At 36.4% G+C, this 16,209-nt stretch overlaps 1 long non-coding RNA gene across 1 annotated transcript in view; it reads left to right on the top strand.

Moving 5' to 3' along the window:
- LOC132648239 (uncharacterized) overlaps nt 1–5,631 on the top strand; it is a 31,451-nt gene extending 25,820 nt beyond the window's left edge. Inside the window, exons 2-3 of the long non-coding RNA XR_009586610.1 lie at nt 4,268–4,365; nt 4,547–5,631. This is a non-coding gene — a long non-coding RNA (uncharacterized LOC132648239). The remainder of the gene's footprint in view (nt 1–4,267; nt 4,366–4,546) is intronic.
- Nucleotides 5,632–16,209: the final 10,578 nt, after the last annotated feature.

The raw sequence follows: 16,209 nt of genomic DNA, 5'->3' as shown, positions 1-16,209 counted from the left end.
TCCAAGTTTCAGCTAGTGCTAGCTACTTTAAGCCTCTCACATGTGCTTTATTTAGACACTAGTCTTAGTTACAATCTTTATTGCTATGATGAAACACCGTGACCAAGGAAAGTTGGAGAGGAAAGGGTTTATTTTACTTGCACTTCTATATCACTGTTCATTATCGAAGAAAACCAGGACAGGAATTCAAATAGAACAGGATCCTCAAGACAGGAGCTGATACAGAGGCCATGGAGGGATTCTACTTTCTGGCTTGCTTCCTATGACTTACTCAGTCTGTTTTCTTATAGAACCCAGAACCGCCAGCTCAGGCGTGGACAATGGTGTGGGTCTTTCCACATCAACCACAAATTAAGAAAATGCCTTACAGCCAGATCTTATGGAAGCATTTCCTCAATTAAAATTCTCTCCTTTCAGCTAATTTTAGTCTGTGTGTCAACCTGACATAAAACCAGCCAGCAGAACACCCAGCATTACTTGAGCACAATCTTATTTTCTGAATGAATTTGTTTTTAATGTCATTATTGCTATTGTGGCTTGTTTGTTTCTTTTTATAACTGACACATACATTAAAATTATGTAATCTTTTCTCATTCCTAAAATGTTATAAATATACACTATAGTAATACTTGTCATTTCAGCAAAACTATTCCTTAAGACAAAGAGCAAAGATTTTCAACAAAGAATCCAAAACCATTCAATGGAAAAAAGACAGCATCTTCAACAAATGGTGCTGGTCAAACTGGATGTCTATATGCAGAAAAATAAAAATAGATCCATATTTATCACCCTGCACAAAACTAAAGTCCAAGTGGATCAAAGACCTCAATATAAAACCAGATACACTAAATCAGTTAGAAGAAAAGCTGGGGAAGAGCCTGGAACTCATTGGCACAGGAGACAACTTCCTGAACAGGATACCAACAGCAGAGGCTCTTAGAGCAACAATCAATGAATGGGACCTCATGAAACTGAAAAGCTTCTGTAAAGCAAAAGACACTGTCATCAGAACAAAATGACAGCCTACAGACTGGGAAAGGATCTTCACTAACCCTTTATCTGACAGAGGCTGATATCCAGAATATATAAAGAACTCAAGAAGTTAAAAAACAACAAATCAAGCAAGCCAATTAAACAATGGGGCACAGTTGTAAACAGAATTCTCTGTAGAGGAATATAGAATGGCAGAGAAACACCTAAAGAGATGCTCAACATAGCTTAGCCATTAGAGAGATGCAAATCAAAACAACCCTGAGATTTCACCTTACACCCGTCAGAATGGCTAAGATCAAAAACTCACGTGACAACACATTCTGGAGAGGTTGTGTATAATTGGGAACCCTCCTCCACTGCTGGTGGGAATGTAAACTGCTAGAGCCACTTTGGAAATAAATCTGGCACTTTCTCAGACAATTAGGAATAGTGCTTCCTCAAGATCTAGCTATACAACTCCTCAGCATATAACCAAAAGGTGCTCAAGTACACAACAAGGAAATTTGGTCAACCATGTTTGTAGCAGCTTTATTCATAATAGCCAGAACCTGGAAACAACCCAGTTGTCCCTCAGTTGAGGAATGGATACAGAAATTGTGGTACTTTTACACACTGGAATACTACTCAGCAATTAAAAATGAGGAAATCATGAACTTTGCAGGCAGATGGTGGGAACTAGAAAAGATCATCCTGAGTTAGGTATCCCAGAAGCAGAAACATACACACAGTATATACTCACCTATATAGACCACTAAGATAGGATAAGCATACTGAAATCTATCCACCTAAAGAAGATAAACTAGAAAGAGGACCCAGAGTAAGGTGATCAATCCTCACTTAGAAAGACAAATGGGATGGACATGGGACGTAGGAGAAAACAAGTAACAGGACAGGAGCCTACTGCAGAGGGCCTCTGAAAGACTCTACCTAGCAGTGTATCAAAACAGATGCTGAGACTCATAATCAAACCTTCAGCATAGTGCAGGGAATCAGACTATAAAAGGAGGAGTTAATATGACCATGAGAAGATAGGAGCTCCACAATGACAAAATATATCAGGGCACGGGGGTCCCCTATGAGACTATTTCTCCAACCAAGGACTATGTATGGATATAACCTAGAACCGCTGCTTAGATGTAGACCATGATAGCTCAGTATACAAGTGTGTACCTCAGTAAGGGGAACAGGAACTATTTCTGACATGAACTCAATGACAGGCTCCTTTACCTCCCCACCCCACCCTGAGGGAGGAACAGTCTTGCTAGGCCACATAGGAGGACATGACAGCCAGTCCTGAAAATACCTTATAAGCTAGGGTCAGATGGAAGGGGAGGAGGACCTCCCCTAGCAGTGGACGTGGAATGGGGCAGGGAGGAGATGAGGGATATAGGGTAATATTGGGAGGGAATGTGGGAGGGAGCTATGGCTGTTATACAAAATAAATAACCTGTGATTAATATAAAAAATTAATAAATAAAAAGATTATGTGGTCTTATATATTTTATTGAAAAAGGCCACTCAATCTGTATATGTAGCTGTTTTATGTCTAGAACAACAAAAACGTGCAAGTGGTTTGAGTTCTTCATTAATACCTACATGATTGTGTATTCAGAACACTAATTCAATATATAGCTATGAGAAGTAATAAGTTTCTTTTTATAGACCTAAAATTGGTTTTAATGATACATTCCTATGTGAAGATGCAAAATTATGCTCCCATATCTTTAATAAGTAAAATCAGAGTTCCCACTGAGAATATTAGCAAGTTACTGGAATTAATCCTGCTATATTTATTAAGAATGTACATTCTGCATGTTTTAAAAAGAATTGAATATTGAATTTAATGCAAAACATAATGTATGGCGATAAGAAGTAGAATAAAATAATAGAAAATGAGGAGGGAAAGAAGGTATTATGAAGACTGGTTATGTTCATTGCATGTTGGTCTAATTTTAACCTTTTCAAAAGACTGTATTTAAATATTTAAGGTAGAAATTTACCATAAATATATTTGTGCAAGAATAGGCAAAACTAGGCACAATACCTTCAGCTTCAGTTTTTTAAAATGCACAGTAGTGTTACTCAATTAGATGTTTGGGTGGTTTTTTGCCAAGTTTTTGATCAATAATTTAAAAGATATTTCCTCTGTCTCAAGCATATTGGATACTCAATAAATCTTAGTATGTGGAAATTATTATAAAGTAAAAGGGCAAATATTTAATTAATGCTTTATTAAAAGTATAATGAATTGAAAGATATGATTATTTGACATTATGTGATATTTTGGTACTTGTACTGAATCCTTAGACAAGGCTTATAAGATACTGACTTAGCACATAGGAGGTTTGTTTCAATCTCTAGCATGACCAAAAAAAGAAGGAAAAGATAGATTATTCATCTGTTAAGATCTTTCTCCTTGAAATTTCACAAGTTTTTTTTTTTTTTTTTCCAACTCTTGGCAGATTTCAGAATTTAGTCAATCAGGGTAGAAATTCTTCTAGTTCTTGCAGAAATTCTGTTGTTGATTAACACAAGAGCCATATGCTTTTAATATGTGAGAAGTGGAAAGTTACATCTCTGTATAATGTAAAAGTTTTCCTTGAGTCTCATTCATGGGGAATGCAGGGGACTGTATTGAATTCTTTGACAATAGCACTATCTAAAATATAGTTAACATTATCATAGGAATTTTAGTTCAATGCAAATTTTAGTTCAATGAAAAAATCATTGTGTATATATATATGTTATATATACATATAGTTATTAAAGTCACAATATTAAGAAACAAGTGACATGTATTCCATACATGAAATAGACGTGTGTATTGAAAAGAAGACAATTAAAAACCCCTACCAGTGGACTTGGGGAGGGGCATGCATGAAGAAAGGGAAGGAGGGTGGGACCAGGAGGGTAGGGGGGAAGGGCTTATAGGGGGATACAAAGTGAATAAAGTGTAATTAATAAAATAAAATAAAATATTAAGAAAATCATTTAAAAAAAGAGGATTTGGGCGTTGCGAGAGGAAAATAATGAAATGAAGTAAGAATGAAGTACAATATACATCTGAACATCTTACTGTGAAAATATTTGATTTTTATTCTAACAAAAATTAATAATAATTTTTAAAATAAAGACTTGATAATTTGATGGGAATTTCATTGAATCTGTAGATTGCTTTTGGTAAGATGGCCATTTTTACTATGTTAATCCTGCCAAGCCATGAGCATAGGAGATCTTTCCATCTTCTGATATCTTCTTCTAATTCTTTCTTCAGAGACTGGAAATTTTTTTCATACAAGTCTTTGACTTATCATGCCACAGAGGAAGACAATTCAACCACTCCTGATGAATCCTAACAGACTAGGATCAGAAGTAAGGAAAAGAAGAACTCCCCTACCAATGGCATTGGGGAGGGGCATGTGTGGAGAAGGAGGAGGAAGGGAAGGATTGGGAGGGAAGGAGGGAGGGAACTACAGGGGGTATACAAAGTAAATAAAGTGTAATTAATAAAAAATAAAAATAAAAATAAATGTTCAACTTCCTTTGTCATCAGGGAAATGCAAATCAAAATGACCCTGAGATTTCACCTGACACCATCAGAATGGCTGAGATCAAAAACTCAAGTGACAACACATGCTGGAGAAGATGTGGAGAAAGGGGAATCCTCCTCCATTGTTGGTGGGAATGTAAACTTTGGAAATCAATCTGGTGCTTCCTCAATAACCAGTTATACCACTCCTAGGCATATATACAAAATATGCTCAAGTACACAACAAGGACATTTGCTCAACCATGTTTGTAGCAGCTTTATTTGTAATAGCTAGAAGCTGAACAATTCATGCCCCTCAGTTGAGGAATGGATACAGAAATGTTGGTACAGCTACAAAATGGAATATTACTCAGCAATAAAAAAAAAGGAAATTATGAAATTTTCAGGCAAATGGTGGGAACTGGAAAAGATCATCCTAAGCAAGGTATCCCAGTAGCAGAAAGACACACAGGGTATATACTCACTCATAAGTGGCTATTAGATATATAATATAGGATAAACATAGTAAAATCTGTACACCTAAAGAAACTAATCAAGAAGGAGGACTCTGGCTAAGATGCTCAATCCCCATTCAGAAAGGCAAAGAGGATGGAGATCAGAAGAGGGAAAAAACAGGGAACAGGACAGGAGCCTACCACAGAGGGCCTCTGAAAGGCTTTACCCTGTAGTGTATCAGAGCAGATACTGAGACTTAAAGCCAAACTTTGGACGGAGTGCAGGGAAACTTAAGAAAGAAAGGGGAGATAGTAAGACCTGAAGAGGACAGGAGCTCTACAAGGAGAGCAACAGAACCAAAAAATCTGGACACAGGGGTCTTTTCTGAGATTGATACTCCAACCAAGGACCATTCATGGAGATAATCTAGAACCCCTGCACAAATGTAGTCCATGGCAGTTCAGTCTCCAAGTGGGTTCCATATTAATGGAAACAGGGTCTGTCTCTGACATGAACTGATTGGCCTGCTCTTTGATCACATCCCCCTGAGGGAGGAGCAAACTTACCAGGCCACAGAGGAAGACAATGATGAGACCTGATAGACTAGGATCAGAAGGAATGAGAGGAGGATCTCCTCTATCAATAGACTTGGAGAGGGAAATGGGTGGAGAAGGTGGAAGGAGGGTGGGATTGGTAAGGGAGGAGAGAGGGAGCTACAGGGGGATACAAAGTGAATAAACTGTAATTAATAAAAATTAAAATTAAAAAATAAAGACTTGGTAAGTATATTGAATAAAACGGTATTTTAACCAGTCAGTTGTGATTTGAACAGGTATAATCTTGCAGAACTTTTTGAGTATTTTCTCCGCAGTGTCAGAGTCATTCTGCAACTGTACATAAAATGACTGTTTCGTGTGTGTTTGGCTTCCCACTGAGTTCCTTCAGTGTGGAACACTGCTTCAAGGCAAGTGGAGCAAGCATCCACACGGTACTCAATGCCTTCATCATTCTAACTCATTCCATCCAAAACTGAAATTTTGAAGAGTAATTTCTCCAGGCCGTGAGTTCCATGGGAGGAAGAGTTAGTCTACGTTATGGAAGTGCAACAGCAGGCTGAGCTCCACATGCTAATGAGATGATGAGTTCCTCTTGACATGGTACCATGGCAACATTAGCTTCCAGAGTTGTATGAGTCACCCTACTCCCTTTAGGAGAAAAATGTTTCTACTCAAGGGAAATCATCACACAGCGCTGTCTGAACAGGCTTGGAGATAATCACCGATCCATTCTGAGGATGGCAGTGATGGAGGCTCAAAATAGAGTCTGTGATATCAGCACGCAGTTCCTTCTTGCTAAGGCATTTCTAGAGGTTTCAACTACAAGCCTGTCTGGTTCCTTCCTTTCTTCCCCTCTAATTCAGACTCCTCCAGACTCCCCCCAGCTGTGCTCTAGTTTGATGCAGTGGCAGCTGGGGCAAGGGCCAGGGCTATTTTGGCCTGTGGTCTCTGCGGTTTCAGGAATTCATTCTCATGTATGGATATTGACCCATGGTTGTGGTGCTCTCCCCAGCATCTTGCATCTATCAGGGCTGGTGTTTGTTTGTTTGTTTGTTTGTTAGTTATTGATATTGCTGCTTGTTTTGTTTCATGAAAATCTGCATTCAGGGGTCAAACCGCTGACCCTAAACAAAGGCTTGCAGGGAGGGCATTTTGTAGGAAACAAGGGGAATTCTAGCAAGGGTTAGGTAATCTAAAACCTCATTGGTGGGTGTGAGGGAACTTAAAAGGGTCAATTCCTCATTGGCTTTTGTCCAGGTGGTCAGTGTGCTGCATTCCTGTGCCATGATGAGATGAGGCTGCCTAGCACAGATGCCCCATCCTGGGATCAGATATTTTCCCATTCTTGTGGTTATTTCCAGGCTGTTCCTTGGATAGGGGATTTTATGGTCTTGTTCCTGGAATTGATGACCTATGGCTTAGTTCCTGGGACTGATGACTTTTCTTTTAAAGTCAGGCCTGGTCCTAAAATGGAGAGAAAATGGAGTTTATTTTGTCCTCTCAGTTTACTGTATTAGAAAACATACCATTGTATCACCATCATCCTCATCCTTATTAATTTTAACATAACTGCATGGTGTAATCACACTTTCTTGAGAAAAGTCTTTAACCTGAAAAAGATACTTCAATATTAGGAAATGTGGCATTACATAAAGAGGTTTCAATACTGTCCAACTAAAAATTTACAGGCTTTAACAGGTCATCCTGGGTTTTAAAAATATGCTAGAGATAAAGGTTGTTTGGAATAACAAAAAGCATCCTGAGCTTTCTTGCTCAGCATAGCATGTTTTTCTAGCTGTTGTCTGACTTAGCACTTCCTTTGTCATGACTGTTTTAGGCAATAAATAACAGAAGAAAATAATAAAAGTTTAGTGACTGATAAAATTATAGAAGATTAAATATGTCATCAATTATGTTTAATACTGCCGAGTTAGAAAACTGTTTTAAAGTAGAAAATACAATAATACTTGGATAGGGATTGAAAGCTGTTCACGCAATCAACTATAAGAATTGTGAAAGAGAGATGTCATATTCACTTACATAATAATTCACAAATATTGTAGTTATGCTAACCTTTCTTTTATGGTGATTCTACAATGGGTTATAGTTGGATGTTAAATCAGCAAAGCTTAAAATGTATTCGTGCTCTGTAAACAGTGTAACACTCACATTTTTAACTGAACATCTGCAAAGATGACCCTTTCAAATCTGTAGAAGAACAAAATATGTATTTAAAAATTCTTTAAACTTCTCTATTATTTTAACCTATGGCCTACAATTACAGATCTAAAGAGTTCATATGATGAAAAGAAAAACCATTTCAGAACAGTTAAGTAGGTCAAATTGAACCTATTGTGTAAAACATTGTGTGGTTGACATTTCCACAGCATCATAGAACCTATGTCAAGGGATTTGACTACAGCACTGAGCTTCAAAAGACAAAGAAAATTAATTTTCAGTGGTATTGCACTCAATCCAGGCATACTCACATGGAAGATAGCAGAGACTAGTTCAAGAAATTGTGGAAATTGAGAAAATCAAAAACAGATTTAGCTATCTGTGTCAGTCTCCTTTTAAAAACCTTCTTAATATGAGCTTATCAATAAAAGAACAAAGAGCAAAGCAAGCCAAAATGTTTACCTTTAAAATTACAGGAGAATTAACACTAAGACTAGTGCTAAGGGGCTGGAGCGGTGGCTCAGCCTTTTCAGAGTGCAGGTAGTTCTCCTGGAGGACAGTCTGTATTTCCTAACACCCACAAGGCGGGTCACAACCTTCTGTGGCTCAAGTCCCGGGAAATCAAACACCCTCCTATGATCTCTGTAGCTCCACTACACATGGCACACACATACAAAAGATAACAAAGTTAACTTTAAAAGTACTATAAAATAGCTGTGCTGTAGTTACAAAATCATATATATTATTTCTGATCTTTTAGAAACTGTGTTTCCTAGTTATGATGGCAATTCTTGGTTGTCAAATTGAACTACATGTGGAATTAACTGAATTACAGAGGTTGAGTAGACCTTTTGAGGGTCTTTTTGGTTTTTTGTTTGTTATTTGTTTGTTTGTTTCTTAATTAAATCATTTGAAAAAAGAAGACTTACTTTTATTTGTTTTTATTTCTCCTGTGTACATATATAGGGATCATAAATCTGATGGACCATAAGAACTGCCTGCTTAGCCATTTGAAGAATTATCAGGTTGTTTTTGTTTTGTTTTGTTTTTATTGATTCTCTCTCTTCTATTACATTCAGACAACAATTTCCCCTCCCTTCTCTCTTCCCAGTCCCTTCTCACCCCACTTCTCCTCTTCCCCAAATCTGCTCCACCTCCAAATAGGTCAGACCTCCCTGGGTTATCAATCAGACAGGGCACATCAAGTTGCAGTAAGATTAGGTACCTTACCTCATATTAAGGCTGGAAAAGCCCCAGTTGGAGGGGAAAGGATCCCAACCGCAGGCAAAAGACTCAGCCAGCCCCCACTTCCATGTTCAGGGCTCTCACAAGAACATCAAACTACACAGTCATAGCATATATGCAGAGTACTTAGGTCAGACCCATCCGGGCTCCCTGAACATCAGTCCCTCTGAGCCCTGTGAGCCCTAGCTAGTTTATTCTGTGGATTTTGACCTGGACCTCTCTAGCTTTTAAATTCTTCCTTTCCTTCCAAGTGACTCCCAGAGCTCAACCTAATGTTGGCTGTTGATCTCTGCTTCTGCTCCCATCACTTGCTGCATGAAGCCTCTCTGAAGACAGTTGGATTAGGCACCAACTGTGGTATGTATGGTATGAGCATAGCAGAATACCATTAGAAATAATCTCATTGATATTGATTTGTTTCTTTGCTTTGCCAGTTGTGTTTGGTTCTATCCTAGGTCACTAGGCTATCCAGCCTCTGGTTCCTGACTCTCCAGACAGGGAACTTCTTCTCATGGAATGGGTCTCAAGCTAGACTAGTCATTGTTTGGCCAGTGCCACATTTTCTGCACCACCTTTATCCCAAATTGTAGATTGGAGGCTTTGTGGCTGGGTTGGTGTACAAGTCTCTCCACTGGAAGTCTTACCTTGTTACAGAACATGGCCAGTTCAGGCAGTGTGTCTCCCATTGCTAGGAGTCTTAGCTAGAATCACCACATAAACTCTGGGAGTTTTCATTTCACTAGATTTCTAGCTTGTCCAGAGAAGCAGCCCCATTCCAGTTGTCTCTTCCAGTATGTTCTCTCTCCATTAGCTCCCCCAAACTGACCTCTCCTGTTCCAATTCCCATCAGACACCAGCCCACCCATAAAATCAATTTTATTTCCCTTTCCCAGGGAAATCACTGTGTTCTCCCTTGAGACCTTTTTGTTATTTAGCTTCTTTGGATATGTGGATTGGAGCATCATTATTCTTTACTTTCCAGCTAATACACACTTATAAGTGAGTGTATAACTAGTTTGTCTTTTCAGGTCTGGGTTATCTCACTCAGGATGACTTTTTCTAGTTCCAGTTATTTTTCTGCAATTTTCATGATGTCTTTTTCAACAGCTACATAATACTCCATTGTGTAAATGTACCAGAATTTTTATACATTCTTTGGTTGAGGGACATTAAGTTGTTTCCAGTTTCTGAGTGTGACAAATAAAGCCTCTATGAACATAGCTGAGCAAGTGTCCATGTAGTTAGAAGCAGCATCCTTTGGATGTATGCCACAAAGTGGTATAGCTAGGTAAACCAATTCTGGGAAATTTTCTGAGAATCCGCCATATTGATTTCTAATAAAAAGCCATACAAGTTTTCACTCTCACCATCAATGGAGGAGTATTCTGCTTGCTCTACATCTTGGATACAATGAGCTGTCACTTGTGGTTTTGATAGTAACCATTCTAATGGGTGTAAGATGGAAATTCAGAATTGTTTAGATTTGTATTTTCCTGATGGCTAAGGATGTTGAACTTTTAGTGTTTTTAACCGTTAGAGATTCCTTTGTTGAGAATTCCCTATTTAGATCTGTACTCCATTTTTAAATTAGATTATTCGGTTTGTTGATGTCTAGTTTCTTGAGTTCTTTATATAAATATATTGAATATCAACCCTCTGTCAGATACGGAGGTGCTGAATAGCTTTCTATGCTCTGTAGGTTGCCATTTTGTCCTTTTTATATGTTTTTATTTCTCCTGTAAACATATATAGGAATTGTAAATCTGAATGGACCATAAGGTCTGCCTGCTTAATGATTTGAATAACTATCAGGTTGTTTTTGTTTTGTTTTGTTTTTATTTATTCTTTTCTCATCTATTACATCCAGACCTCCATTTCCTCTCCCTTCTCTCCTCCCAGTGTCCTTTGCCTTACAGAAGCTATTCAATTTCATGATGTCCCATTTATTAACTATAGATCTTAATGTCTGAGTTGTTGGTGTTCTGTTCAGAAAGTTGTCTCCTGTGCTAATTTGTTCAAGGCTATTTCCTACTTTCTCTTCTATCAGATTCAGCATATCTGATTTTATGTTGAGGTAGAAGACTCACTTTTGATCTAAATCTTTGAAGGTAGAAAGATTCATCTTTAATCTGAGTCACAGTTGTTGGCAGCATATATTAAAGAGCTTGTTCTTTTTCCCTGCTTGTTCTTGCTCTCACTGGCAAGTCCAGTCCTACACTAGATTTAAATCCTACTTTTTCAGGATTTTGGCATATACTAAAGACCAGCTGTGACATCCAACCTCATGAACTGAACAACTGCTGGATTCTTGGACCTTCCTTTGGTACATCACCATTGTTGGAACAGCTGGATCACAGCTTATAAACCATTCTACTAAATCCATAAATAAATAAATACTTAAGTGAATGTATATATTCATTCTATTTGAATAAATACATAAATAAATATATGCACTCATTCTATTAGTTATGTTCCTCTAGAGAACCCTGACTAATACACTAGTCTATACACAAATATAATATTTTCCTTGTTTTATAGGCAACTTTGCATTTAGTAAAAATGACGTTATTTTAAGGAGTATTTGTGGTATTTTTAACTACAATTTTAGTTATTTAACATTATTTTAGTTTGCCAGTAGCTACATTATAATATAAAATATATGCTCATTTTTTATTAGGCAAACTTATCAACATTTCACAACATGACTAGCATGCTATAATAAATCTGTCATCTATGCACCCCTTTGGATACAAAAATCAGGCAAATAATGAGTTCAAACAAAGCCAGCTTGATCACATTCTGAATATATATATATATATATATATATATATATATATAAATATTTATATATATGTACATGTATATGTAAATATATACGCACCTCTGCTATAAATATGATCAAAAGTTTTATAAACTAAAAAATAAAATAAAGTCTATCCATTAAATCAGCTATAAGAAGTTTTCCAGAGAGATGTATGCACTTGCTTAGTATACCACAAAATGATGGCCTAATAACATAAAATATCACAAGGAATGTGGCAAAGAAATACAGAGAAATTTCTTAATGTGCTCATTTTTATTTTGTAATCTTGATCTATCTGTTCTCTCCCTCAGAAAAGGGAGCAATAGCACTATAACTACCTAAAGAACTTATGAACAACTGCAGTTTTTTAAACTGGATTTCAGATATTAGATAGGATGAGAGATATTGTTTGGTTAAAAGGAACATTCTATGCAGAAATGTTATGCAAGGTGTGCATATATATATATATACACAATATAACCATGAAAGTAATAGCCCTGATATATTACACCCAACTCTATATCCCTGAATAATGCACAGTCAATTAGACCTTTTGGTTGGATATGGTCCTGTGATAAATGTTTGTTGTTGATCTGATTTGAATGTTCTAGAAGATAAAAATGAAATGTGTTATTAGCACTTCAATTTGATATTGAAAAGTGATGATATTTCTTTCTAAAACTAAAACTGTAATTTATTTTTGTTTATTGAAACATTTCCATTGAAAATTTTCAGTTATGTTCCAATAGAAAACTTTGATAAAGTTAATATATTTATACACATTTAGAACAATTTATATTGTGTATAAAATTATGTCTTGAATAACAGTGAGTATATAAATATTTTCACAACTTTGGAGTTTTTGTATTTTCATCATTTTGTTTAGTTTTGAAAAAAAATATTAAGCTTAATTCTAGATGCACTTTTAGGAATGGTGCAGGAAATAAGTTTGATGTCAAAAATTGTGATAATTAGTTATGCAGATAGCTAAAAACATATTTCATAAGTCAATGCAGTGGGTTCATAAACATTAGTGGTGTCAAATAACTATTATGCCATCTGACCTAATATTTCATAAAAATCAGTGTTCATAGCTATTGCTGGCATATTGATTTTAGTGGAATAAAGCCTTGGAATAAGAACCTTATAAGAATTCACATGCATAGAACAGGAAAGGAAAAGTGTCTATAAACAGAAAGGAACAGAACTTGTGACCTTAGTATGCATTCACATTCATTTGTTTCAGCATTAAAACTGAATCCAGGAAACCACACTAGTTTATCTCTTAGATGTTATTCTGATTAAATGTTTTACTTAATGTGTGAAAATCACACTGACTTCTCACCATCTCAGTGAAAGGGTATAGGCTGATTCTCGGTTGTTAGGAAAATTGTTAATTGCACAAGGTTATGGATCTAACTGTATGAGACAATTAGCTCTAAATAAAAAAAAAATCAACATCAACAACAACAAAGCTGTTCTACGAACACAAATCACACCATTAAGTGCGGTCAACCATCCAGCTACACAAGCCAACGGTCCCGACGGGATGGGTGCAACAGATTTTCTCTCCTGGAAGAACAATTAAATACACATTTCCAGCTGCTGGCAGTTCCACTGTGGCATCTTAATTTAGGAAAGTATCTTTGAAACAGAGGTAACTAAGGAAAAAATATACCTACAGTGAAAAAAAAAAAAAAAAAGAGCTCAGAATCCAAAATGAGCACAAGTAAAAAATACAGGGTCAAAATTCATACCACTTAAAAAACATAGCCATGTGATTATTTTTGTTTCTTTGTTTGTTTGTTTGTTTGTTTTTTAACTTTTAACCGGTTCTGGGAATTTGTTGACATGTAAGCAGCATCCTTTAGTTCACTAGGCTCAGAATAGTCAGGCTACTATTAAAAAAAATGTCAAGTATGTCAATGTCAAGAAATGTCTATGCTTTATTTGTAACTGTCAGGTGCACTGAGGTATTTAGACAGGTAGCCTCTCACTAGGAACTTGATTTTCTTAAATTCATGTTTTTTCATACCTAGACACATTTTCTGCCTTTTTATTGTACCTGAAAAGTTGACTCCTACATCTTATAACTCAGATTCCTCTTTCATGACATTTCCTTTTGTTATGACACAGGAATATGGGAGGAAACATGAGTTCAGAGGTTAAGAGAGTAATTTGTCAAGCGGGTAATTTCTGCTCCTCTGAGCACATGTGCTCTTCGCCATAAAACACATATGAATAACAAGCAAACCTAACATACCTTTGTTTAATATTTTTTGGTAGATATAGACTTTTAGTAAGTGATCCAGTTTTCATTCTTCCTTAATACAGCCATCTAATTCTGGGCCATTGTCCTCCAAAATTTGTTTGCAGTGATAGAATATATCCATTCTTTTTTCCTTCTTGCAATGTTTATTTTAAGCTTATTTTAGAATTATTTTATTAAAGAAAAACACATGAATACTTGCACCAATAACAAGTGTTCAGCTGGATGAAATCTCACAGGGTTCTCAGTATGACCAACATTCAGAACAAAGCAGGTCATACCTAGCATCACTGAAGGCTGATAGTGCCCCAACATGTCCCTTTCCCCACGGGTGAAACTTATCTTGCAAGATAAACATACAATAATTCACAGAGCCTTTGAAGTTAAGGAGGACCAAAGGGAGGATGCTTCAATCTCACTCAGAAGAGAAAATAGACAATGGAAGTAGCTGAAGAGAGGGAACGAGGTAGGAAAGGTGATATGGGGAGAATGATGCTGGAGACCAGACTTGCAGAGAGCAGGGGCTGGTAACAGGCAGAGAGAAGAGAAACTGTGAGCAGAGCATCTCTATGACAAGCTGGAGAGCTAAGAAAGGGAAGGTTTCTGGGAACATATGGGGTGACTCTAGCTGAGACTCCTAGTCTGCAGCGGTCATACAGACTGAAGGTGCATCAGTAACAACAACATGAAAATAGATATTACATGCAGGGACATTTACTAAAGCCATGTTTATTATAAAATAAAATCTAGAATATACACAATTTTTACATATTATATTCTCTATTAAACATCCTTTATTCTCTTTAAATTAATTTCCCAAAATGAGCACTTTAGAACCTCATTATGTTATTCAAAGACAGCTTGAACATTACTAGTATAAATTCAAGAAAAACTGGTAGTTTTGGTGAATGTGAGACATCTAAAAGTATTAGAAGAGACTATTTTTCTACTCTAATAGAGTTATTGCAAATTCAACAGGCAGCAAGGTAGAAGAGTAAACATGGGCTCTTATTCATTTGAACAAACAGCAGCAAAAAGTAAAAGAAAATCATAATTGCATTAAATTTTGTTAGCCAGGTTAATGTATCATTATCCAGAAACTTTAATTTGAACCCTATTATTACTTTCAAGAATCTTATCAAGGGAATAGTTTTCTAGATGTCTGTATTTTCCAGAGTACTTATGGAGGACAAAAACAAATTAAAATCTAATTGCTTTTAGGATAAAAGGCACTGCAAACTGAAAGCTGTTTGTATGTTTTATATAAAAATGTTTTATAATATTATTTAATTATGTTTTCCTTTCCCACAGTTTTTCCCAGATCATTCCTACTTCCCTATCTAACCAACTTTATTTTCTCTCTTCTTCTCACATTCACTCTAACTCATTCGGTCTCTATACCTGTCCCTAGCCCTCCTTCTTCCTACAAGATAAAGAAACAATAACAAAAAAAAAAAACCTGGCAAAACCAAAAAGTACAAAAATAGAACAAAAATGAACATAAAGCTCACAGAAATAAAACATAAAAGTCATCTTGTTTTGAACAACTGCTCATAAGCATGAGGCCTGCCCTGAATTGATGCTGTTATACCTAGTGACATTCCACTGGAGAAAACTGATTTACCCTGTCCAGTGTATATCAAAACCTTCTGTTTTGAGGTAGGAGTTTGTGTCCACTTCCTCTTCTCCATGCTTGGATTTTTGTCTGGTTCAACCCTGTGCAAGTCTTGTGAATACTGGAACAATCTCTATGAATTTATATGTTCATGAGCTTTCTTGTGTCTAGAAAATACTCTTTCCATGGAGTCAACCATCACTGCTGTCTCTTACAATCTTTCTGCCTCCAGTTCTTCACAGATCACTGAGGAAAAAGTTTGATAAAGATATCAAATTTAGGACTGAGTACTTGAAAGTCCCCAACTCTGCATATTTTCCCATTTGTGGGTCTCTATACATTTCAAGAAGAAGCTTCCCTGGTAAGAATTTATCAGTATACTGATCTGTGGACATAGCAGTATTTCATTAGGAGTCATGTTATTGCTATGTTTCTTGAGCAGAAAAATAGTAATAGGTTTTCACCTGGAGGCTATGACCTATCCAGTCTTAGGTTCTTAGGCATTATAGCATTATCAAATATGTGTTTATTCTTGGAGTGGGCCAAACATCCAAATAAAAAAAA

This window comes from Meriones unguiculatus, chromosome 16, assembly GCF_030254825.1.
Source record: "Meriones unguiculatus strain TT.TT164.6M chromosome 16, Bangor_MerUng_6.1, whole genome shotgun sequence".
Lineage (NCBI taxonomy): Eukaryota > Metazoa > Chordata > Mammalia > Rodentia > Muridae > Meriones > Meriones unguiculatus.
This window is presented reverse-complemented; position numbering and strand designations above follow the sequence as displayed.